The 27,502-nt window shown below is 46.2% G+C and overlaps 1 long non-coding RNA gene across 1 annotated transcript; it reads right to left on the bottom strand.

The window, feature by feature from the left end:
• Positions 1-5,642: 5,642 nt before the first annotated feature.
• Positions 5,643-11,692, bottom strand: LOC120919356. Its single transcript, XR_005744557.1, has 3 exons — positions 11,622-11,692; positions 8,095-8,127; positions 5,643-6,140 (listed from the first exon to the last, which is right to left on the bottom strand). It is a non-coding gene; the product is annotated as an uncharacterized LOC120919356 (long non-coding RNA).
• Between the last annotated feature and the right edge of the window lie 15,810 nt (positions 11,693-27,502).

Here is a 27,502-nt window from a genome sequence, read left to right as displayed (position 1 = left end):
CGGATCTAATAGGGGTACGGCTCCAGGAAGAACATGTTATTGTCAATGAGATTTAACCCTTTCACTACCAAACTATATTCTTCATTTATTCCAAATGGAAAGTGTAGCAAACCCTGCGCTGCCAATGTAGAATGCAGCTGCTAACACGGCTGTTTTGAAAAAAGCAAAGTGGAAAATATGTGTAGCGCTTGTGCAATGTACATATAACAATAAACACTGAATATATAATGTGATAATTAAATATAACATATGGTTGTGAAAAATTTAATGTGCAACAACTAGAAATGAAATGGCAAGAAATGCAAATAACGTCCATAGAAATTGAAATTCCACCAAGTGAATGAGGGAAGAATTGTCAAAACATATCGCTGACTTCTTCCGTGTATGGTGATCACCCGCCAACAGGAGAAATGAAGACTTACCGGAGCAAATAGACTTAGGGGGACATATGCCACCAAAAGTCAAAACGAGCTTGTAAAATATGATTCCCAACCGTGGATGGAAGGATCATACTAATATATACATCGCCTTGAGGCGATTAAGTTCGCATTTGTTTGCGCTATATAAGTTTCTCACTCACTCACATCGTGACCTCTGATGAATGATGGTTCAAAAGCAACAAGGCAGTGGAGTCGACCCTACGCGTTTTGTGTCACAACACCTTGTCTGGGATGACACGAAACGCGTCGGGTCGACTCCACTGCCTCCTCACTTGTATATACAAACACATGTGATACTTCAGCCTACATGTAAGTGTAATAGCTGTAATAAATCTTTTTATTGGTTTAAACAAGATTACGCTATGTGGCCACTCTTCTCTCCCATCTCTTTACATTATTGACACCATTTGAGAGACAAGTTCCGGGATTCCATCTTTCATCTCATGCCTTGTTGCTTTTGAACCATCACGAGGTCACGATGTGTATATTAGATGTAACGGAATGGCCCGTGACACCCAGAGACTTTTGAAGGATGTGGGGTACTCCTGTTCCAGCTTCACCAATGACTCTTGGGTCTAGGGTCATCCTATGTCCGATAGGGGCATAGGATGACTGAGAACTGATATCTCGGATTACATGAGATGGGACATTAATGATAATTCATGTATTGCAGGAGATCTTGGAATATTACAGGTTGTTTATTCTGACCTCAACAGGTCAATAGAGTGTCTACTTCAATGTGTAACATAGACTGTTGAGATGCTAATTAAGTCCACCTGGCTGTAGTGATGGGGCTTGCTGTGATTGCATTCTGTTGTCCATTGTGCTAATTATGTCTGCTCCTAAGATCTTTCATTGTGTGATGCTAATGACACTGTTTTGTGTGAAAATACTATTGATAATAGATGTGGAATGTGACTTGTCAGCTGTAGTAATTAACTCCTCTAGATTCGGTGCCAGGATGTCTGTCTAAGATGCGGATTGAGGAAAACTCGTTAAGCACGCATTGTGTGATGTTTTGGGTGGAGTATTTAATTGTCCCTGTGGTTACTGCAGCATGCTTTGTAACTGTATACAAATCTGAGAGTTTGCCATTAAAGCATTCTTTCGTTTGACTCAGAGAACAGAGCTGTGTGTCTCGTTTATTCTGGGGAATGGAATGGGTCCTGTCTGCTGGATTGTCGGAGAAGCTGTCTGGGGTTGGTGGAATGGGAATATCGTAAACGGTGTTAACCCCTGACCGTTACAGTATGATCCTTCCATCCACGGTTGGGAATCATATTTTACAAGCTCGTTTTGACTTTTGGTGGCATATGTCCCCCTAAGTCTATTTGCTCCGGTAAGTCTTAATTTCTACTGTTGGCGGGTGATCACCATACACGGAAGAAGTCAGCGATATGTTTTGACAATCCTTCACTCATTCACTTGGTGGAATTCCAATTTCTATGGACTCTATTTGCATTTCTTGCCATTTAATTTCTAGTTGTTGCACATTTAATTTTTCACAACCATATGTTATATTTAATTATCACATTATATAGTCAGTGTCAGGGATGGACTGGCCATTGGGACTACAGGAAGTTTCCCGGTGGGCCGATGGCTCAGTGGGCCGACTTCTGTGACAGCGGCCTGGGAGTTTCTCACTTCTGCCTAATCTTGTCCCATAAGGGGGGGCACCAAACTGATTCTTTGCCCCGGGTGAAATAATGTCTAGCTTCCCCACTGGTACTGCCTATAAGAGTACCAGTACCAGCCGTTCTACTCTAATAAAGAGTGGCTAGTGAAGGGGGAGAGGGGGCTTGGGTGGCCGGGGGGGGGAGTTGTCCGGCCGCCATAGGAGAGACATGTGAAAGTGGGCCAGTCTGAATGAAGTCCAGGGCCAGATTTTTGTCCCAGTCCAGCCCTGGTCAGTGTTTATTGTTATGATATACATTGCACAAATGCTACACATATTTTTCCACTTCATTTATTCCAACCCTTTACCTGACAAACCAAGTAAAACCCCTCCCCTTCCCCGCCCCCTCCCCCACACATATTAACCCTTTCACAGCAAATCATTTTCTCCCCACTTCTCCCCCAAATGTTACATTATAAATAAAGGTAAATGTTTTTATTGTTAGTGTTGGATGTAGTGTAGAGGGATTAGAACCCCGGTCAGGTTTTTATTGCTGTCTCCGCCCCCGTTAGGGAAATTTATTCTCTCTATTTACCAGCAAAAGTGAAAGAATATCCCAGATTTTGTGTTGTCACCAGAACAGGAATTAGAGGGGAAATCTTCCAATGGGGACACTAATTCTGGTGACACCCAGGGATGATGTCACTTTGGGAGGATTTCTCTCACTTCCTGTTTTGTCTATGGGACAGGAAGTGAAGGGAAATCCCCCCAATGGGGACACAGATGACAAATAAAACCTGACAGGGGTTATAGTCCCCCCCCTTACTCTATTGTAAATGAAAATAAATGTTTGTCTTTAATTTTCTTGTATCTGGTATGCGGGGGATGGGGGGACCCTGTATAAAAGAGGGTGCAGCACATTACACAAGGGGCTGTGGGGGAGGGGTGATTTCTGATCTCCCAGCATTCCATAGTTTGTGAAATGATGAAGGCCCCAGTCACTCCTCTGACATCCACCTGGATGGGAAATACCCGACAAGCACAGCGCCCCCCCCCCCCCAATGATTTCAGTGCGGTGCCCCACAAGTGTGACAAAGTAGCTCATGACGCGTTTCGCTTTGTTTTATTTCCACACATTGGTGTCTCTACAAGCCCAGAGGACCGCCACCAACAACCTGTCCAGGGGATTGTCAGAAAACCTGCAGGTATCGGGGGAGGGGAGGAGTCTTCAAAGCCAATCCAACAGGTAGGCCATGTGATAATGATCTATGTGTAATCTATGCGCAAGTAGAGCCCCTTTTAATGCACACCTTGATATTTACCAAGGACATGTGCAAGCAACTTACCTTATGGAATAACAATATATATAAATTCTTTTCTTTGTTTTTTTCTACCTTCTTTTCTGTTCCCCAGAATAGATAGATCTGAATATGGCTTAAGCCAGAGAGGTAGCGCCCCCTATGCGCTTGAACACAATCTATGCTATCAAAATAAGGCAGCAGAGACAAATACATCAAAGTGAACATCATTTAAAAATAAACAAAAAAACATTGGCAAAATAAACATGCTCCAACCCACATTTCTGTTTAGCAACAGCATTCCTGCCTGCCCCTATGAGGGCAGCTGAGGACTGATCGATCCACGCTTTTTATAACATGTGCTAGTGATGAAGCAATTGAAATCACATGAACAAATTTCAGTCTTTAGTTTGGGTGAGCTTGTAAGTGCTTACACCTGGTAATAACCCAACCAAGCTCTATGAGCATCCAAGTGATTTTCACCTTTTAAAAAGAAATGACATTTTTTTCTAAGTGTCTGAGCAGACTCAGTTCATCACACATGTAGGAACAAAGCTGCAATGGCATGAGAGCTTTTTTTTTTTCCCCTGAACTCATGCTTTCCAGCCTGAAGGGGAGGTCTTAGTGAATTATTACGTAACAAAACAAAATAATAATAATTAAAATGCCCCTGTACTCCCAGTCAGAAGTGAACACGCACATTTAATAATCTATTTGTGGGAAAAAAAAGGACAACAATTTTGATTGGGAACCACGTCGCACGACCACGCAATTGTCAGTTAAAACGACGCAGTGCCGAATCACAAAAACTGGCCCGGTCATTGACCAGTAATATGGTCTGGGGCTCAAGTGGTTAAAAATTAACAAAACACTAAAGTTAGCCTAATTTTTGGTGATAATGTGAAAGATGATGTTACACATCACACACGAGTAAATAGATACCTAACATGTCACGCTTTAATATTGCAAACACTCATGGAATGGCGCCAAACTTCAGTACTTTAAAATCCCCATAGGCGACCTTTTTTTTTTTTCCAAACCACACATGTGAGGTATTGACGCGTGCGTTAGAGCGACCTTCTCTGTAGCTATAAACTGGTAACCTGAAAAAAAAAAAAAGGTTGCCTATGGGGATTTTAAAGTACTGTCATTTTTAACACTTTTGACATTTTTCTTTTGGTGAAATGGTAGAGGTACAATGTACCCCATTACCATTTCACATAGGGGGGGGGGCAGGATCTGGGGGTCCCCTTTGTTAAAGGGGTCTTCCAGATTCTGATAAGCCCCCCGCCCGCAGACCCCCACAACCACCGGGCAAGGGTTGTGGGTATGAGGCCCTTGTCCCCATCAACATGGGGACATCCTCCCCATGTTGAGGGCATGTGGCCTGGTGCGGTTCAGGAGAGGGGGGGCCGCACTCTGTCCCCCCCTCTTTTCTGCGGCCGGCCAGGTTAACGTGCTCGGATAAGGGTCTGGTGTGGATTTTTAGGGGTACTCCACGCCATTTTTTTTTAAATTAGGGGTGGAGTTCCCCTTAAAATCCACACCAGACCTGAAGGGCCTGGTATGGATATTTGCGGGGAACCCACGCCATTTTTTTTTTTTTACGGCGGGGTTCCCCTTAATATCCATTCCAGACCTGAAGGGCCTGGTAATTTAATTTGGGGGAACCCCTACACATTTTTTGTTTTTGTAAATGAATCATCTCTGTAATTGCCAGAGCCGACAATTCATTATTGCCGCGTGTGAATTTCAAATGACTTTTTTCCTTCAGAATGTCATTTTGTGCAGGGACAGTTCTAAGTGCGGGAAAAATGCGCTATTTCACATGCTGACATTACACCCCCCCAGGTACGAAATTTAAAGGAATATTTCACTTTTATTGTTTCACTTTAAGCATTATTAATTTCACTGCTCCCGAAAAACGGCCGTTTTAAAAAATAAAAAAGCATTGATACATGTCCCCTGGGGCAGGACTGAGGTCCCCAAACACTTTTTAGGACAAAACTTGCAGATTAGCCTTTAAAATGAACACTTTTGATTTCTCCCATAGACTTCTATAGGGAGTTTGGCGCTGCTTTACATATCACTTGCAATGCGCCGGCTGCTACGCTGGTTCATGCGCCTAATTAAGGCTTCACCCGGAGTACTAATTAAGGCATGAACCAGCGCAGCGCACAGAGGATAGTAAATCAGCCCCTTTGTGTCTCTCACATAAAATCCCAATAAAATACATTTATGTTTTTGGGTGTAACATGAGAAGATGTGGGGAATTTCAAGGGGTATGAATACTTTTTCCAGGCACTGTAGTTTATTTAGAAACATTACACAAAGTAACAAGATTATAGAAGAAAAACAATTGATACAATGTCAGGATCCCGAGTCTTCCCCTTAGAGGCACTGGGCCAATGACAGAATGATTTATTTATATAGCGCCGTAAATTTTCATCTAATATCATCTATACGGATGCACTTCATACGTGAGTACTACTTGTTTTTTTACAGCAGGTGAACTGGAGATCGGCTTCCAGTGCTTAAATACGGCGACCTTCGTATTTTCATCTTTCAGAAAGCGGGCAAGCTTTTCCCTGGAGGGCAAGCTCCACCCCCGGCTATAATCCAGCAATTTTCTCATCTTCTGCTGGGTGGTCGGTTGCGATAGTATATTGGAGTACTGCTCCATGGTCAGCATCCTCTTCTCCAGCAATATATCCAATGTTGATGCCACTTCACTGATGTCTCGTACTAAGGTGGCCCTCTGTGCGTCCAGAAAATGGGACTTTCCTGCTGTAAGATGATGTATGTCAGATGTGTGTTCTGTCTTGGTGGAATAAAGTTTATACAAAGAGCCCCCATCCCATGTAATGGACTCTTCAACCATTCCTTATACCTCTATATCCCTCAACCACCTTCTACATATCCCATCCCCATCCTCCTCACCCATACTACTCCCCATCCCCATCCTCTACACCCATACTACTTCCCATCCTCATCCTCTACACCCATAGTACTCCCCATCCCCAACTTCTACACCCATACTACTCCCCATCCCCAACTTCTACACCCATACTACTCCCCATCCCCATCTGCACCCATACTACTCCCCATCCCCATCCTCTACACCCATACTACTCCCCATCTACACTCATGCTACTCCCCATCCTCATCCTCTACACCCATACTACTCTCAATCCTCATCTTCTACACCCATACTACTCCCCATCCCCATCTACACCCATACTACTCCTCATCCACATCCTCTACACCCATACTACTTCCCATCCTCATCCTCTACACCCATAGTACTCCCCATCCCCAACTTCTACACCCATACTACTCCCTATCCCCAACTTCTACACCCATACTACTCCCCATCCCCATCTGCACCCATACTACTCCCCATCCCCATCCTCTACACCCATACTACTTCCCATCCTCTACACCCATACTACTTCCCATCCTCATCCTCTACACCCATACTTCTCCCCATCCTCATCCTCTACACCCATAGTTCTCCCCATCCTCTACACCCATACTACTCCCCACCCCCAACTTCTATACCCATACTACTCCCCATCTACACTCATACTACTCCCCATCCTCATCCTCTACACCCATACTACTCCCCATCTACACTCATACTACTCCCCATCCTCATCGTCTACACCCATAGTACTCCCCATCCCCAACTTCTACACCCATACTACTCCCCATCCCCAACTTCTACACCCATACTACTCCCCATTCCCATCTGCACCCATACTACTCCCCATCCCCATCCTCTACACCCATACTACTCCCCATCTACACTCATGCTACTCCCCATCCTCATCCTCTACACCCATACTACTCTCCATCCTCATCTTCTACACCCATACTACTCCCCATCCCCATCTACACCCATACTACTCCCCATCCCCATCCTCTACACCTATACTACTTTCCATCCTCTACACCCATACTACTTCCCATCCTCATCCTCTACACCCATACTTCTCCCCATCCTCATCCTCTACACCCATACTTCTCCTCTAGACCCATACTTCTCCCCATCCTCATCCTCTACACACATACTACTCCCCATCCTCTACACCCATACTACTCCCCATCCTCTACACCCATACTACTTCCCATCCTCATCCTCTACACCCATACTACTCCCCATCCCCATCTACACCCATACTACTCCCCATCCCCATCTTCTACACCCATACTACTCCCCATTCTCATCCTCTACACCCATACTACTTCCCATCCTCTACACCCAAACTACTCCCCATCCCCATCCTCTACACCCATACTTCTTCCCATCCTCATCCTCTACACCCATACTTCTTCCCATCCTCTACACCCATACTTCTTCCCATCCTCATCCTCTACACCCATACTTCTTCCCATCCTCATCCTCTACACCCATACTTCTCCCCATCCTCTACACCCATACTAAATCCCCATCCTCTACACCCATACTACTCCCCATCCTCTACACCCATACTTCTTCTCATCCTCATCCTCTACACCCATACTTCTTCCCATCCTCATCCTCTACACCCATACTTCTCCCCATCCTCATCCTCTACACCTATTCTATGCCCCATCCTCTACACCCATACTACTCCCCATCCTCTACAACCCTACTTCTCCCCATCCTCATCCTCTACACCCATACTACTTCTTATCCCCATCCTCTACACCCATACTTATCCCTATCCTCTACACCCATACTTATCCCCATCCTCACCTTCAGCCATCAGGAATCAGAGTCCCGCAATCCCTGGAAGAGAAGGAATAGAGATTACACACAATGTGAGTCACTCCAACATCTGCATTTCACATAATGTTTTCCCAAGTGATCCAACCATGGAGAGCCTTGTTCCGACACTTCCTGTTATAGAGTGACAACACTCCGCCCCCGTCTCTCAGCTGTGCTCCTGTGTTGTCACATTGCCTTCCCATGGAGACTACAAGAGGCCGTTCCATTCAGTGTCCTCCACCCCTCTCTGCCAATCCCTCCACTGGCCTCCATTCAGTGTCCTCCATCCCTCTCTGCCAATCCCTCTACTGGTCTTCATTCAGTGTTCTCCTCCCCTCTCTACCAATCCCTCCACTGTCCTCCATTCAGTGTCCTCCATCCCTCTCTGCCAATCCCACTACTGGTCTTCATTCAGTGTCCTCCACCCCTCTCTACCAATCCCTCCACTGTCCTCCATTCAGTGTCCTCCACCCCTCTCTACCAATCCATCCACTGGTCTCCATTCAGTGTCCTCCACTCCTCTCTACCAATCCCTCCACTGGTCTCCATTCAGTGTCCTCCACCCCTCTCTACCAATCCCTCCACTGACCTCCATTCAGTGTCCTTCACCCCTCTCTACCAATCCCTCCACTGGTTTTCATTCAGTATCCTCCACCCCGCTCTACCAATCCCTCCACTGGCCTCCATTCAGTGTCCTCCACCCCTCTCTGGGAGCAATGCCGGGACAAAGTCACCTAGAGCCCAGGGCGGACAAGCCAATCCCCCCCCCCCCAAGATGTATGAGCATTAAGTGTCAGCAAAAATCCCCCCCGAAAAAAATAGAAATTGGGCACTAATCTGGATGGTTACCTCCTAAGCATAAATTCCCCTCCCAGCACAAATGCCTCCCCCCAAAAAAATATCACTACTACCACAACCCCCCCTCCCACCCCACCAAAAAAACACAAAACCTCCTGAATCCCCACTCCCAGCACTTGCCCCCCCAACAAATTTTCCCTCCTAGAACAATTATTTTACCCCCACATTCCCCCTCCCAAAACAAATCCCCTCCCCCTTCAATCTCCTGGCGGTGCCCCCCAACTCACATGATACCACAGCACCCACAGCAGCTGCTTCTCCTACCCACCCCTTGTCCCGGCCTTGGTTGGGAAGTAGAGCACTGTACTAGGGGAGTTGGCATTTTGCACTCCTGAACTCTGCACTCTGTATTCAGCACACCCCTGAACAATTCACTCTGTATGCAGCGCACTCCTGAACTCTGCACTCTGTATTCAGCACACCCCTGAAAAATTCACTCTGTATGCAGCGCACTCCTGAACTCTGCACTCTGTATTCAGCACACCCCTGAACAATTCACTCTGTATGCAGCGCACCCTTGAACCCTGCATTCTGTACATAGTGCACCTTTGAACCCCACACTCTGTATGCAGAACACCTCTGAACACTGCACTCTGTACATAGCACACACCTGTTTTTTAACCACCTAATCACCCCCAATAGATGTCCTCCCAGAATCGCGCTCCCAGGGAGTGTCCGTGACCACCGGGTCCAGAGAACCCGGCGCGTCACGGATCGCGGTAAATTGCCGCTGATAGGGGCCGTTTACCACGTGATCGCTCCGTACAATGACGGAGCGATCACATGTAAACAAACCGGCGTTAACAAATAACGCCGGTTCCTCCCTCCCCTCTCTGTACCGATCGGTACAGTGTGAGAGGAGAGAGCAGGTGTCAGCAGCGCTGTGGGCTGGATCTGTAACTTCTGCAGTCACAAACCCAGCCATCCCTGCTCAGCCATCCCTGAAATACCCTGTGCAATACTCTGCAATACCCCTGTACAGTACTCTGCAATACCCCCTGCGCAATACTCTGCAATACCCCCTGCGCAGTTCTCTGCAATACCCCCTGCACAATACTCTGCAATACCCCTGCACAATACTCTGCAATACCCCCTGCACAATACTCTGCAATACCTCCTGCGCAGTACTCTGCAATACCCCCTGCACAATACTCTGCAATACCCCCTGCGCAGTTCTCTGCAATACCCCCTGCACAATACTCTGCAATACCCCCTGCGCAGTTCTCTGCAATATCGCCTGCACAATACTCTGCAATATCGCCTGCACAATACTCTGCAATACCCCTGCGCAATACTCTTCAATACCCCCTGCGCAGTACTATGCAATACCCCCTGCGCAGTACTCTGCAATACCCCCTGCACAATACTCTGCAATACCCCCTGCGCAGTTCTCTGCAATACCCCCTGCACAATACTCTGCAATACCCCCTGCGCAGTTCTCTGCAATACCGCCTGCACAATACTCTGCAATACCCCTGCTCAATACTCTGCAATACCCCCTGCGCAGTTCTCTGCAATACCCCCTGCACAATACTCTGCAATACCCCCTGCGCAGTTCTCTGCAATACCCCCTGCACAATACTCTGCAATACCCCCTGCACAATACTCTGCAATACCCCCTGCTCAATACTCTGCAATACCCCCTGCGCAGTACTCTGCAATACCCCCTGCACAATACTCTGCAATACCCCCTACGCAGTACTCTGCAATACCCCCTGCACAGTACTCTGCAATACCCCCTGCGCAATACTCTGCAATACCCCCTGCACAATACTCTGCAATACCCCCTGCGCAGTTCTCTGCAATACCCCCTGCACAATACTCTGCAATACCCCCTGCACAATACTCTGCAATACCCCCTGCGCAGTTCTCTGCAATACCCCCTGCACAATACTCTGCAATACCCCCTGCGCAGTACTCTGCAATACCCCCTGCGCAGTACTCTGCAATACCCCCTGCGCAGTACTCTGCAATACCCCCTGCGCAATACTCTGCAATACCCCTGAACAATTTTCAGATATTGGCTCCATAGCTTGTGGACGCTACACTTTCACAAAGACCAAATAATACCCACCAATTTGTACTTATTTTTACCAAAGATATGTAGCAGTATAAATTTTGGCCAAAATGTATGAAGAAAAATTACAAATTTGCTACATTTTATAACAGAAACAAAGAAAAACATATTTTTTTACAGAATTTTCAGTCTTTTTTCTTTTATAGCGCAAAAAATAAAAAACCCAACAGTGATTAAATACCACCGATAGAAAGCTCCATTTGTGGGAAAAAGAAGGACAAAAATTAAATTTGGGTACAGTGTTGTATGACTGAGTAATTGTCATTCAAAATGTGAGAGCACCGAAAGCTGAAAATCGGTCTGGTTATTAAGGGGGTTTAAGTGCCCAGTGGTCAAGTGGTTAATGCTCCTTTCTGATCCTCCCACTGTTAGTACAGGAGGTGATAATGCTTCCTCCTGAATGTTTTTTCCCAGCCGAATGGGAATTTTGCATTGAAATTCTGGGTCACAACTGCAAGCCAAAAAATTGTGGCAAAACTGACAAATCTGATAGAAGATGCCACCTGTGAAACTTGGCACGTCGAGGTAAAATTTCTGCACTATGAATCTAAGCATGGAGGCCATGCCAATGTGTACTCACCTGAGCAGATGCTATCTTCGTTTAGAGGTAGGTGGTCAGGGATCCGTTCTGTTTAAGTATCCTCTTTTAGGCCACTCCCACTATTAGATGCAATCTGGTCATGCCCATTGCTCTCTATGGCTAGTAATAGCAGAACTTGTTTTTCAACTCTATGCCAGGAAGGTGGCAGATAATTTCCCCGTGTGGTGACAGGCTGATTACCGGTTCTGGGTTTTGTCCGTGTTCACAGATTGTGCTTTATATGGTTTCTATTGATATTAAAGGCTTTCTTCTTCAAAAAAAAAAATTTTTTTTTTATACTTTTCTGCTCTGTAATGGGTTTGTACTGCAAAGTATATTCCCATGGGCAGCAAGTTAAAAAAGCTAAAAATAAAAACTACTGTATGTGGCTCCCAGCCACTGTTAAACAAAAGCTAGAAATAGAAAGAAAAGGCGCTTTTAAAACATATAAAAATGAAGGAACACTATCATCGTTTAAATGTTACAAAGAATATAACAGAATATGTAAAAAGGAAATCAAGGACGCAAAAACTCAAAACAAAGGACAAACCCAAAAAAATCTACCAATATATTAAGACCCCATTCACACCTGAGCATTTTGTAGCTTGAAGCTACAAAACACTGGAGGGGAAAAAATCAATTATTCTCTATGGAGACGGTTCACATCTCCACTCCAAAACGCCTGGAGCTCAAACAAGTTCTGGGACTTTTTTTTTAGGCAGATTTGGGTATTTTTCTGCTTTTTACATTAGTGACCCTTTGACCTGTACAAAATCGCGGTAAAATTGTGCGACTTTCTGCCTAAAAACGCCTATGCTCAGGTGTGAATGGGGCCTTATAGTAAAAAGTTGTGAGCATGTTTTCACAATAATCCGGGGGGGGGGGGGGTGACTGGGGACAAAGAGAAAGCAAAATATTAAATCCTTTCTTCAGCTCTGTGTATACAATGGAGCATTGAGGGGCTCATGTCCATAATGGGGGTGGGAGTGACACAGCCCCAAATGATACACAATGGCTCAAAAGTGATCTGGTCCAGAAATATTTAGACAGAATAAAGGTGGATAAAGCACCTTTACCAGATGGCTCCACCCACGGACCCTAAAAGAATTGAGCTCTAATTTCAAAGTCATTGGCCCGGATTCACATACCTTGGCGCATTGTTATGCCGGCGTAGCGTATCGAATATACGCTATGCCGGCGTAGCGGCGAGCACAGTATTCACAAAGCACTTGCCCCCAAATCTACGCTGGGTTCGTAACTCGTCGTAAGTGGCAGTGGGCGTGAGCCATGCTAATGAGGCGTGACCCCATGTAAATGATGGGCCGAGCGCCATCAAGATACGAATAACGAACAGCGCATGTGCCGGCCCATGGACGTATGCCAGTGCGCATGCTCAGAATCACGTCGGATCGAACGCCTAAGATACGTCGAATCACTGCCTACGACGTGAACGTAACCTATGCCCAACCCTATTCACGTACTACGTAAACAACGTAAATAACGACGGCTGTGTTCCCTGGTGCAGCCATTTGCATTGATGCTGCTGACTTACACATGCTTTATGAGACATAACTTTACCCTGGACGTACGACTTACGTAAACCGCGTATATTAATGCGCCGGGCGCAAGTACGTTCGTGAATCGGCGTATCTCCCTCATTTGCATATTTGAATCGAAAATCAACAGGAGCGCCCCTTGCGGCCAGCGTAAATATGCACCCACGATACAACGGCGTAGGAAACTTACATCGGTCGGATGAAGCCTATTTTCAGGCGTATCTTGCTATCAGAGTCAATCGCACAGATACGACAGCGCATATGTGCACTTACGCGGCGTATCTCGAGATACGTCAATGTAAGTGCTACGTGAATCCGGGCCATTGTATCTAATTTTTAGGGACTCATTAATGACAGGAATAGTACCACTGGATTGGCGCAGGGCCAATATGGTGCCCATATTTAAAAAGATAACAAAGTCTTTACCAAGTAACTATAGACCTGTTAGTTTTACCACTTCCCACCCGGCAGATTGACGTCCGGGAAGTGGTTCTGTTACCCTGACTGGATGTCTATTGACATCCTGCAGGATAACAGTCGCCGCGTGCCCATCAGTCTGACACACCGCTACACTGATCTCAGTAAAGAGCCTCCGGCGGAGGCTCTTTACCACTTGATCAGCCGTGTTCAATCACGGCTGATCACGATGTAAACAGGAAGATCGGCGGCTCTCCTCACAGGGGGTATACACTGATTGTTTATCAGCGCAGCCCCCCACGGATGCCCTCACCGGACCACCAGGGAAGGGGGCAACATGTGGATGGCCAGGTATGTACCCCATGGCCATCCACATATAAAACAATATTCACAATAGATGGCAATCAGTGCCCACAAATGGGCACTGACTGGTAACATGGGCACTGACTGTCAACAATATAAAACAAGTGATGCCCAGGAATGCCACCATCAGTATCATCAGTGTCACCCCTCAGTGCCCATCCATGCCACCCATAAGTGCCCATCAGTGCCACCCATAAGTGCCACCTATAAGTGCACATCAGTGCTGCCTATCAGTGCCGCATACCAGCACCGCCTATCAGTGCCACCTCATCTGTGCCCATCAGTGTTGCCTTATCAGTGCAGCCATATCAGCGCCCGTAATTGAAGAAGAAAACTTATTTATTTACAAAAAAAAATACAGAAAAAGAGAAAAACTTTATTTTTTTCGAAATTTTCTGCCTTTTTAATTTGTTGAGCAAAAAATAAAAATCGCAGAGGTGATCAAATACCACCAAAATAAATCTCTATTTGTGGGAACAAAATGATAAAAAAAATAGTTTGGGTACAATGTAGCACGACCGCGCAATTGTCATTCAAATTGCGACAGCGCTGAAAATTGGCCTGGGCAAGAAGGTGCGTAAGTGCCCCCCGGTATTGAAAGGGTTAACTTCTATAGTTGGGAAGATACTGGAACGTTTAATAAAAGACACATAGACGAGTTCTTGCTGGAAAAAAATATTTTAAGCAACAGACAGCATGGATTCCTGAAAGACAGAAGTTGTCAGACAAACCCATGTAGCAGAGCATTTTTGTTTTTTTTCTATTTTTCGGGTCCGGCGGGCATTGTTAAAGCGGGAGTTCAACCAATTCCTTTTTTTTTTTTTTTTCCCCTTAGCTTCCTGCTCGTTTTGTCTAGGGGAATCGGCTATTTGTTTTAAAATATGAGCAGTACTTACCCGTTTTCGAGATGCATCTTCTCCGTCGCTTCCGGGTATGGGTCTTCGGGAGCGGGCGTTCCTTCTTGATTGACAGTCTTCCGAGAGGCTTCCGATCGCGTCACTCGTAGCCGAAAGAAGCCGAACGTCGGTGCGGCTCTATACTGCGCCTGCGCACCGACGTTCGGCTTCTTTCGGAAAATCGTGACGCGATGGATGCGACCGTCGGAAGCCTCTCGGAAGACTGTCAATCAAGAAGGAACGCCCATTCCCGCAGCCCATACCCGGAAGCGACGGAAGAAGATGCATCTCGTAAACGGGTAAGTACGGCTCATATTTTAAAACAAATAGCCGATTCCCCTAGACACAACGAGCCGATTCCCCTAGACAAAACGAGCCGATTCCCCTAGACAAAACGAGCATGAAGCGAAGGGGAAAATGTGTAAGGTATGGGTGAACCTCCGCTTTAAGGACCATGGATGTACATCGAGGGACACAATTTTTTTATAAAGGATTTGTCAAAAACTGTTTTTTTTTGCTTCTTCCTTTTTGACACTTTTTTGGTGAATGGGATTCACATTGGGGGGGGGGGGGCAGGATTTAGGGACAAGGGGCCAGATTCACGTAGCTGCGGCGCAGCGTAACGTAACCCGTTTACGTTACACCGCCGCAAGTTTTCAGATTTAGTGCCCGATCCACAAAGCACTTACCTGGAAACTTGCGGCGGTTTGTTTGTAAAGACGTCCGGCGCAAGGCGGGCCAATTCAAATGGGCGTGTGCCATTTAAATTAGGCGCGCTCCCGCGCTGGACCTACTGCGCATGCTCCGTTTCGCAATTCCCGTCGTGCTTTGCGCACAGTGACGAAATTTTTTCGAACGGCGACGCGCGTAGCGTAATTCCGTATTCCCGGACGGCTTATGCAAACGACGTTCATTTTTAAATTTCGACGCGGGAACGACGGCCATACTTTAGACAGCAATACGTTTGCTGACTAAAGTTAGGGCACCAAAAACGACGACTAACTAGACTAGCGGCGACGTAGCGAACGCGAAAATCCGTCGTGGATCGCCGTAACTCAGAATTTGCATACCCGACGCTGGTTTACGACGCAAACTCCCCCCAGCGGCGGCCGCGGTACTGTATCCTAAGATCCGACAGTGTAAAACAATTACACCTGTCGGATCTTATGGATATCTATGCGGAACTGGTTCTATGAATCAGCCGCATAGACTGAGATACACCGTCGTATCTCTTTTGTGAATCTGGCCCAAGGTGCTTTGGTGTGGGGAGGCATGTGGCTTTTGCCCATTTTGAGGGCCTGTGGCCTTATTATGGTTCAGGGAGGGGCGCTCCCTTGTCCCCTCCCCTTTTTTTGACCTGCATGCCCGGATAAGGGTCTGGTATGTATTTTGAGAGGGACCCTACGCTGTTTGTTTTTTACATTTTGGCGTCGGGTTCCTCTTAAAATCTACGCCAGACCCAAAGGGACCGGGAGGGACCCTACATCGTTATATTTTTTATTTTATTTCTATTGTTGGGCAATTTCTGGCATTCTTTATCTTTACCTTCCCCCCACTGACAGATGGTGACTCATGATTGGTAAGAAGGTGGGTGGCCGGCTTCCCGGCCTGCTGCTTAACAAGCAGCTATTTCTTCACACAGAATTTGAATCGGTCGATCGTTTTTTGACTGATCCGAATTCGAATCGTTCTGAAATGTTGGAATTCGTTAGAAAATTTATAATAGCGCCTTTAGCGATATTACCGCGTTTTTAGGGCACTAGCAGTAAAATTAATGCAACACTGCGGGCGTTTTAACAGAGTTTTTCAAGCGTTATTGAAGCGTGGGCAATTTCAGTTCTGCTGTTGTAGATGCTCTTTTTTTTTTTTTTTTGCTTGCATGTTTACATTTTTGGGGGATAATGTGACTTTTCTACAGCTCGGAGCGGATAATTGGCGCTATTTGGGTATTTTTACAGCGCTTTCAATTCATTTCAATGGAGAGGGCCGTTTTTGGAACATTTTTTTTTAGTGCCCAAAAGCTGCTCCAAAGATGATGTTTGCAGGACTTTTCTCAATGCCCCGCCAGCGCATCGCCTCGGCGTGAAAGGGTCCATTGAGATGCATGGAGAGCGTTTTATGAGCGCTATTTTTAACGCTAAAATGCTGGAGAAAGGCTCCAGTGTGAAAGGGGTCTAAATCAAACATATTTTTAACCAAAACAAAATTTAACGAAAATGAGATGAAACGAAACGAACTCCGAAAGAAAAACATATCAAATGAAATTCGTAATGAAATGATATTAGTAACATAATGAATTTCTCCGAAATGAAACAAATGTTTCCGCTCTGCAGATGTCTAATAAACATAATAATTTGCATCCTTATCCACCTATAATAATGATAGAGAATTCAACCCACTGGATCTCTAATGGGATGATCACTTCCCTATGTGACACACATATATGTATGACAATGGTGATTACACATAAATAACTCGTATTCATTCTTAGAACTCCTTATTCGGGAAATGGGAGGTGTGTCAGGATAAATAGATACATTGCAACACCTCCAGATTATGGATGTTATGTGTGTACTTGCCACTTTTTCTCCTTTTTACATATCTGTCCCCGAAATGTCGAGGGGACTTTGTATGCCTTGTACCTCTGCAAACTAAATAACATTTTGTTGGATTAAAAAAAAAAAGATACATTGCAACTTTGTGATATCATTCAAAATCATATATTTATAGAGATGTATATAATAATTATAGAATTGGTTGATTGCTGGGTAACCCGGGGTGTTCATCTGTTGTGCCCACAAGTCCACCTGATCACATAGAGGTGTCCCCACCCCCCACATTTCGGGGTCCTTGAGATTTTTGTGCGCTGCGCTGCAATAAAATTCAACATGTCTGCTCACTGCACCCAGGGCCGGATTAATGTAAGGGGCTATTGGAGCTGCAGCTCCAGACACCTACTTTAATATAAGCCCAGCAGGGGCGGACTGACCATGTGACTTTTTACAGTTACATTTTTAAATATTTGTTTCAATACTTTTTTCTGGGGGGGGGGGGGGGGGTCAGTAGAGCAGTCCTACTGACACCATCCATTGCACCCCCCAAAAAGGGTATTGTAAAAAAAATGACTACTACTAAATAAACTACTAATAATAATAAACTACTGACACCATCCACTGCTCCTCTCCCAATAAGCATTGGGGGGAATAAATGTGTAGAAAATAATAAAAAATGTAATTGTAAAAAAATAAAGAAAAATAAAAATAAAATAATACTGCCATCCACTGCCCCCACCCCTCCCCTCCTCTCCAAAGCATTGTGAAAAAATGAAAATAATAAAAAAAAATGCAACAAATAAAAAAAAAAGTAGAAATAAATTGCAAATTTACATTTTATTTAAACCAGTAAGGGCTTATTCAAATGTGTCTCTTGTGCATACAGTTGTGAATGAGGGGTTTATTTAAAATATTGAATTTGTTTAAAAAAAAAAAATGTTGTGTTTCCATTTTATTTATTTTCATAAAAGGGCCCACCAAAATGTTCAGCTTCGGGGCCTATGATGCCCTAAATTCGGCCGTGACTCCACCCCCCCCCCCCCCCCTCAGGGCGGCACCTCAGTATGAATGGGGTACGTAGAAACAGTTTTCTATGTGCCGTAGTGGTGACTGGTGTTTTTCCCAGTGCAGGGAAATGGCGACTACCACACCATGTGAGAACAGGACCCTCATGAAATCTTTTTTTTTAAATACTTGCCTGCCGGGCACTCCCCCTCCCCCCTTCCTGCCCAAACCAATTCTCAGATTTTAGAGCTGTCGCACTTTGAATGACAATTACGTGGTCATGTAACGTTGTACACATGTGACATTTTTATCATTTTTTTACACACAAATAGAGATTTTTTTTGGTGGTATTTAAAGGGGTTGTAAACCCTTGTGGTTTTCATTCTATACATTAAGGTGAAAAACCTCCTGTCATGCAGCAGCCCCCCCCCCCCAGCCCCCCTTTTACTTACCTGAGCCCCGTAATTCCCATGTGGGGAACGAGCGCACCAGCTCCGGCCGGTGTCTCGGGTCCTGATTGGATGGATTGATAGCAGTGCAGCCATTGGCTCCCGCTGCTGTCAATCAAATCCAATGATGTGGGCCCCGGGGGGGCGGGGCCATGTCCTGCTGTCTGTGTCAATAGATGCAGCGGCAGGACTCGGAAAAGCTGCCCGCACCGGTGTCCCGCAAAAGGGATCTCTTCTCTGACGGGGCACTCGAGAAGAGGAGGAGTCACCAGCGGCGCTGAGGGACCCCAGAACAGGAGGATCGGGGCCACACTGTGCAAAACCACAACTGCACAGAGGAGGTAAGTATGACATGTTTGTTATTTAAAAAAATAAACGATGGTTTAGTAACCCTTTGATCAACACTGGGGGCTTTATTTTTGTCTAAGCAAACAAAAAAAGAGAGATTTATTTGAAAAAAAATAATTTATCATAGTTTGCGATAACATTTTGCAAACAAATTGTTTTTCTCTGGCACTGATGAGGCTGCACTGATGGACACTTATGAGGCTGCACTGATCGGCACTTATGAGGCTGCACTGATGGGCTCTGATGAGGCTTTACTGATGGGCACTGATGAGGCTGCACTGGTGGGCACTGATGAGGCTGCACTGGTGGGCACTGATGAGGATGCACTGGTGGGCACTGATGAGGAGGCACTGGTGGGCACTGATGAGGCTGCACTGATAGGCACTAATGAGGCTGCACTGATGGGCACTGATGAGGCTGCACTGATGAGGTGGCACTAATTGGCAGCAGTGGTGGGCGCTGATGAGGAAGCACTGATAGGTGGCACTAATTGGCAGCACTGGTGGGCAGTGGTACTGTTGGAACTGCAATGATAATTAGGACACTGATCATCGGTGCCCATGTTCCTTTAACACAAGCTGATTATTGGCTCTCCTCTCCCCTCTTCATGCTGTCAGAGTGAGAAAAGAAAAACTGATAACCGGCTTGTGCTTACATCTGTGATCAGGGACGTGGTAAAGGGCCGCTGTGATTGGACCTTTACCCCGATCTGTAATCACCAGAGTCCGAATGTACGCCCTCCTGGCAAAGTAAGCCCACGCTGTAGCCATCTTTCAGCTATAGCGTGGGTAAGAAGGGCTTCAGGTAGGCTGAGACTTATGCCGCGTACACACGACCGTTTTTCATGACAAGAAAACTGCGATTTCTTATATTGATCGTGAAAAACGGTCGTGTGTAGGCTCCATAGCCTACATCTATTTTTTCTTGACGTTTTTCCTGTCGTTCTTTTTCTCGTTGCGAAAACCGATCGTGTGTATGCTTTTCCGAGGGGAAAAAAACACGGATGCTCAGAAATTAGCAAAAGCGTCCCAAAGTGTGGCACCATTCGAATGGAACTTCCCCTTTATAGTGCTGTCGTACGTGTTGTACGTCACCGCGCTTTGCTTGAGCGTTTTTTTCATGATCGTGTGTATGCAAGGCAAGCTTGAGAGGAATCACAACGACTCACGTCGAGAAAAACGTTGTTTTTTTTGCATGACAGGAAAAACGGTCGTGTGAACGCGGCATTAGTGTTTGCGTTCTGTCTATATTCTATGCGCAGGAAACCACGTGCAATGGTAGAATGTAATTCTTACAGCATGGTCCTTTGTGCTGAGGTTTATGCCAGTCTGTGGTATTTTGTAGGTAGATGGACTGTGGTCCTATGAGTGTAATGTGTACAGCTAATAGACTCAGGCTCTATTTATCCATATAAATAATAATGTGTGCCGGTACCTTAGAATGTCACCCCTCCCCCCCCCCCCCCCCATCCCTTATTTCTATATACAAGGAACTAAAAACATTTTCCATTGGAGGTTAAATGAGGCAGAACATTTACATAAAAAGATTTATGAAGCAATAAATGAAAAGCCGCGTACACACGACCGTTTTACGGCATAAAAAAAAACCTTGTTTTTAAAAACGTAATTTAAAATGATGGTGTGTGGGCTGCACATCGTTTTTCAGTTTCTGAAAAACGACCAAAATTATTTTTTTCGAACATGCTTCAATTTTTAACGTCGTTTTAAAAAATTTCGTTTTTCGGGTAGTAAAAAATGATGGTGTGTGGGCTAAAACAACGTTTTAAACCACGCACATGCTCAGAAGCAAGTTATGAGACGGGAGCGCTCGTTCAGGTAAAACTGCCATTCATAATGGAATAAGCGCATTCATCACGCTGTAACAGACATACAAGCGCGAATCGTCTTTTACTAACACGGAATCAGCTAAAGCAGCCCAAAGGCGCATGGAACTTCCCCTTTTTAGTGCCGTCGTACGTGTTGTGCGTCACCGCGCTTTGCTAGAGCATTTTTTTAAAACGATGGTGTGTGGGCAACGTCGTTTTTAATGATGAAGTTGGGAAAACTTTGTTTTTTTGGACATGCCGAAAAATGATCGTGTGTACGCGGCATCAAATTGGAATTTGTATCATCTTATGAATATTCTGGTGATTGGACGCCGATACTCGGTAACGGTTACAAATCGGTTTCCTGTTCTTATTCTTGTAAAAGATTTTCATTTATTGCTTCATAAATCTTTTTACGTAAATGTTCTGCCTCATTTAAAATGTTTTTAGTTCCTTGTATAGACTCTATTTAACCACGCCCACTTTTCAGCGCAACATAGCCACGCCCATGTCGGTGTTTTCCAAATTGCAGTTGGGAGTCACTTTGGTATTCTGCCCACACACATACAGATATCACTTGTAACACATAGGAATACTTCCTGTAGTTCAGTCTCCGCCCACAGAGCTCCTCATAACCAATCACACGCCTGGACTGTGCGCCTCCAATAATGAACGCATTCCCTGCTCAGAACGACACGTTGTCACCAGCTGGGGGCGGTTGTCACCGCCATTGAATGACATGGACGGTGTAGAAATGAGTCGGGGGGGGGGGGGTGATGAGGGACTAATGTCCCTGAGCTCATTCCGGAGGGGGCGGAGCTCTCCCTTTGTGTCATCATGGCTGCATTGTTCATCCTGGCCTTTTATTGGCTGACAGAGAAGCAGATATAATCTTATGATAGGCCGGCCATTGATCAGCCAGACCTCCGCACCCATCGGGAGCCGCTCCATTCACTCTCCAATAATTAAAGATTTAACCACTTGACGCCCGCCCACTGTGCATATATACGGCGGCACTTTAAAGATGAATATCTCGGTAACGGCAGCAGCTTCTGCCACAACTGTGGTATCCATCTTTTCAGTGGGCGGTCCTGTTTACGCTAATGGTGATTCGCCGCGAGATCTCCGTTATCAGTGGCGGGAGAGGGCCCCCCCCCCGCCACTCTCCCGTGCCCTCTGCCGCTCAACCACTTAAGCCCCGGACCTTTAGGCAGCTAAATGCCCAGGCCAGGTTTTGCGATTCGGCACTGCGTCGCTTTAACATACAATTGCGCTGTCGTGCGACGTGGCTCCCAAACAAAATTGGCGTCCTTTTTTCCCCACAAATAGAGCTTTCTTTTGGTGGTATTTGATCACCTCTGCGGTTTTTATTTTCTGCGCTATAAACAAAAATAGAGCGACAATTTTGAAAAAAATGCAATATTTTTTACTTTTTTCTATAATAAATATCCCCCAAAAACATATATAAAAAAAAAATTTCCTCAGTTTAGGCCGATACGTATTCTTCTACATATTTTTGGTAAAAAAAATCGCAATAAGCGTTTATCGATTGGTTTGCGCAAAATTTATAGCGTTTACAAAATAGGGGATATTTTTATTCTTTTTTATTTTTTTACTACTAATGGCAGCGATCAGCGATTTTTTCCGTGACTGCGACATTATGGCGGACACTTCGGACAATTTTGACACATTTTTGGGACCAGTCATTTTCACAACAAAAAATGCATTTAAATTGCATTGTTTATTGTGAAAATGACAGTTGCAGTTTGGGAGTTAACCACAGGGGGCGCTGTAGGAGTTAGGGTGCACCTAGTGTGTGTTTACAACTGTAGGGGGGTGTGGCTGTAGGAGTGACGTCATCGATCGAGTCTCCCTATAAAAGGGATCACTCGATCGATACGCCGCCACAGTGAAGCACGGGGAAGGTGAGTTTACATACGGCTCTCCCCGTTCTTCAGCTCCGGGGAGCGATTGCGACGGAGCGGCTATAAACGAATAGCCGCGCCGTCGTCCCGGATCGCTCCCCGCGGGTTACTGACCACCGCATGTACTGGGGGGGGGGGGGACGTACATGTTTGCCCATATGCCTGTACGTGCCATTCTGTGGACGTACATATACATGCGGCGGGCGTTAACCGGTTAACGGAGCCGTCGGTAGCAGCGGAGGCGATCGCGTCCTCTCCCTGCCTGGGTATGAAGACGAGTGAGGGGGAAAGATGGCCCCACCCGTCTCCATATCACTGCAGGGCGAAAGCGACATCAAAACTTCACTTTCGCCCATAGCTCTTAAAGGGACATTTATTTTTGTCATTTTTTCAAATGACAATTTTTATTTATTTTATTGCATGTGACGTCTTTTTGACCTCAAATCTCATATATAAGAGGACCTGTCATGCTTTTTTCTATTACAAGTTTACAATCCTTCTAATAGGAATAAAAGTGACCCAATTTTGATTTTTCCAAAAAAAGTGCGTTTGTAAGACCGCTGCGCAAATACGGTGTGACAGAAAGTATTGCCACGACCGCCATTTTATTCTCTAGGGTGTTAAAAAAAATTATAATGTTTGGGGGTCCTAAGTAATTTTCCTTAAAGCGGAGGTCCACCTAAAAAAAAAAAAAAATTTAAATACTGCAGCCAAGCAATCCCTTGTCTCTCGGCTGCCCCCACCGCCATCCTCGGTGATGGAATCAGAAAGTCAAGCATTGCGGCTTCCCTGTCTGGTTCACTACTGCGCATGCGCGAGTCGTGCAGCGCGTCCTCAGTGTTCCTCGCTGTGTTCTGGGACCAGTGTGTTTCCCAGAACACAGCGCGCGGGGGGGGGGGGCGTGACTATTCCCGGAAGTGGGTGCAAATGCCTGTATTATACACGTATATGCACCCCCTCCCCCCTGAAAAGTGCCAATTGTGACACTGGAGGGGGGGGGGGTTCCGAAAAGCGGAGGTTGACTTTTTGTGTGGATCTCCACTTTAAGTGGTTAATAAAGCCCGGCTCTAGGTGGAGGAGGTCATATCAGAGTCTTGTGTAGTGGGGTCATACTATCATGGACTATTTGATAGCTATGCATACCTGGATTCCCGGGAGTTCCAGTCACGTTGTACATATGTGTTTATTTTTTCCTAAAGCAATGCATTGTGGGTTTTGAAGTATTAGGAGAGAAGGACTCCATTGACATTAGTAGAAATAGACTATGGTTCCCATAATGCATTGGCTTCCCAGAGAACATTGCACCCCCGCACAGCTTTATGGGGGAGGTTACTTAAAGGCGGGGAGGAGCTGAATTTGCTCTCTTGGGATCGGCATTCTTCCCTCTGCGGAACGAGGGAGAGCACTCCAGCCAAGCAGCTAGGCCTGAAGCCTGAGCCGGGATCCACCGGAAGGCCAGCCATCCGGAGAGGGACAACATCAAGTGCGTCCAGCTCGTGCTTCCAAGAGACCGGAGATACTCACCAGCTGACGATTGTAACAGTGGAGAGCGGGATACCGGAGACTGTGCGTTGCAGAGTGGCCACTGATCAGCGTAACTTTCGTGAGGAGCTCAGGCGGACTAGGCCTGCTCGGGTGAGAGGGCACTTGCCCAAGTTTTCAATACTACCTCAGCCTTGTGACTCGTAGCGCTCCACATATCGGAGCAGCGTACTGTCTACTGATCTAACCCAGAGGCCTAACATCTGAGAGTCACGCTAGCCAAGTTGACCGATGCTAACTTTGTGATCGGTCCACAAACACCTATACTTCTCATACCCCTTTAACTGAGCCTGAATACCCTTTGGATTACAAATAAGTTGACGTGCACCAACGAATTTACAAATAGACTTCACCACTGAGGAACCTTCTGGAGTTATCCAAGCCAGGCCTAGTCAAGATTACTAGCGGTTGCACTTAAAGGGATTGCCCACTAAGGGAAGCTCGCGAGCATAGACTATTCATAGCCACTTTCAGACTTCAGAACGTTAACATTTGTGTTTTGCTCTTATTGACTCTTGCAAAGGGCCCTTGCAGAGTCAGCTATGTATACATTTGTATAGTTAATCTGTTGTTTGATCTTTTATCTTTCTTATTATGCTTGGTTTACTATATTGATTGTGTGAGGTGTGATTGCTCCTGAGGATACCATTCAGAAGAAGGTAATAACAGGATCACATGTCATTGTATATTTCACATGTGTTATTGGGGTCTTAGCCCAGCCGGGGACTCGCAATACATTTGCATCTGTCTGGTGTGCCAAGGGAGGGTTCGAGCCTATTAGAGGGGTGGATAGGTAAGAGAGTAGACCCAAAACGAATCAGCAGCTCCTTCAGGGGTAGTGCTACACTTATTGCGGTGTCCCCAATGGGAGATTTCCCCTCATTTCCTGTCCATTATCACCAACAGAGGAAATATGGAGAAATCTGCCCAGACACCAATACAAAATGACCCGGATGTCCTCCTTCCCTCCCCCGCAGTTCTTTTAGTTTTTGGTTAGAGTTCTCCTTTAATCTATGACTTCATCCAATCAATGAGCTGCTTTTCTGTAAATGGCGGATTATTATCGGTGGAATAATCGATCTGGGAGAACGCACATTCACAGGACAATAGAAGACAAATCCATCAGACGGTGTCGGTAAACGCAGATAATTTATTGGGTGATCGATATACAGAGCAGACAGATTCATATATCACATGACCTGCAGGAAATCTACCAATCACGTGTCTACATTGTAACCATTTCCCTTCCTAGATCCATGAAGTGCTGCCCCGCCCTCTGCTGGCTGTAATGGGTACTGCATGTAATTCTGGCTCATCTCACCGTCTATGGGGCAGAGGTTACAGATAAAGATATTTTATTATATTTTCTGGAATGTCATTAATCTCTGGAAATATTATCTCTCCCCTCCCCCCTTATCTCTGCCAAGTTCCCCATATCTTATCTCTCTCCCTACCCTTATCTCTCCCCTCCCCCCCCCCCATACCTTCTGCCAGTCTCTCCCTACCCTTATCTCTCCCCCTGTATACCTCCTGATGCTCTAATAGGGCATGGATCAACCCATATAAATGCATAATAGCACGTTGGCATATACAATACAAAATAACAACATAGATATCGTGAATTATAACCAACATGACCCAGAGAATAAATATTGTACATCACAGTCCCCCGAGTGGAGAGGAAACATTGACATCACATCAGGGCTGGGAAAGCAATAGAACCGTCTAGAATCATAGATATGAAATGGAAGCATCAAAATAAACTCTACAACGTTTCATGGACTTCTATCCACTCATCAGGAGCAAATACATCAATATAATAGAAGGAGGGAAAAAATCCCCCATGTACCTCCTGACACTCTCTCCCTACCCTTACCCCTGAAACACATCCTTGTACCCCTCTCCCCTCCTCTCCATCTCCCCCCAATACCTCCTGCCACTCTCTCTCTCTCCCTACCCTTATCCCTGAAACACATCCTTGTACCCCTCTCCCCTCCTCTCCATCTCCCCCCAATACCTCCTGCCACTCTCTCTCTCTCCCTACCCTTATCCCTGAAACCCATCCTCGTACCCCTCTCCCCTCCTCTCCATCCCCCCCCCCCCTATACCTCCTGACACTCTCTCTCCCTACCCTTACCCCTGAAACCCATCCTCGTACCCCTCTCCCCTCCTCTCCATCCCCCCCCCCCCTATACCTCCTGACACTCTCTCTCTCTACCCTTATCCCTGAAACACATCCTTGTACCCCTCTCCCCTCCTCTCCATCTCCCCCCAATACCTCCTGCCACTCTCTCTCTCCATACCCTTACCCCTGATACCCATCCTCTTACCCCTCTCCCCTCCTCTCCATCTCCCCCCAATACCTCCTGCCACTCTCCCTCCCTACCCTTACCCCTGAAACCCATCCTCGTACCCCTCTCCCCTCCTCTCCATCTCCCCCCCCCCCCTATACCTCCTGACACTCTCTCTCCCTACCCTTACCCCTGAAACCCATCCTCGTACCCCTCTCCCCTCCTCTCCATCTCCCCCCCCTATACCTCCTGACACTCTCTCTCTCTACCCTTATCCCTGAAACACATCCTTGTACCCCTCTCCCCTCCTCTCCATCTCCCCCCAATACCTCCTGCCACTCTCTCTCTCCATACCCTTACCCCTGATACCCATCCTCTTACCCCTCTCCCCTCCTCTCCATCTCCCCCCAATACCTCCTGCCACTCTCCCTCCCTACCCTTACCCCTGAAACCCATCCTTGTACCCCTCTCCCCTCCTCTCCATCTCTCCCCAATACCTCCTGCCACTCTCTCTCCCTACCCTTATCCCTGAAACACATCCTCTTACCCCTCTCCCCTCCTCTCCATCTCCCCCCAATACCTCCTGCCACTCTCTCTCTCTCTCCCTACCCTTATCCCTGAAACACATCCTCGTACCCCTCTCCCCTCCTCTCCCCCCCCCAATACCTCCTGCCACTCTCTCTCACTTCCCTTACCCCTGAAACACATCCTC

The sequence above is a fragment of the Rana temporaria genome, chromosome 12, assembly GCF_905171775.1.
Source record: "Rana temporaria chromosome 12, aRanTem1.1, whole genome shotgun sequence".
Lineage (NCBI taxonomy): Eukaryota > Metazoa > Chordata > Amphibia > Anura > Ranidae > Rana > Rana temporaria.
The sequence above is the reverse complement of the archived record's forward strand: the minus strand, read 5'-3'. Positions and strand labels throughout refer to the sequence as shown.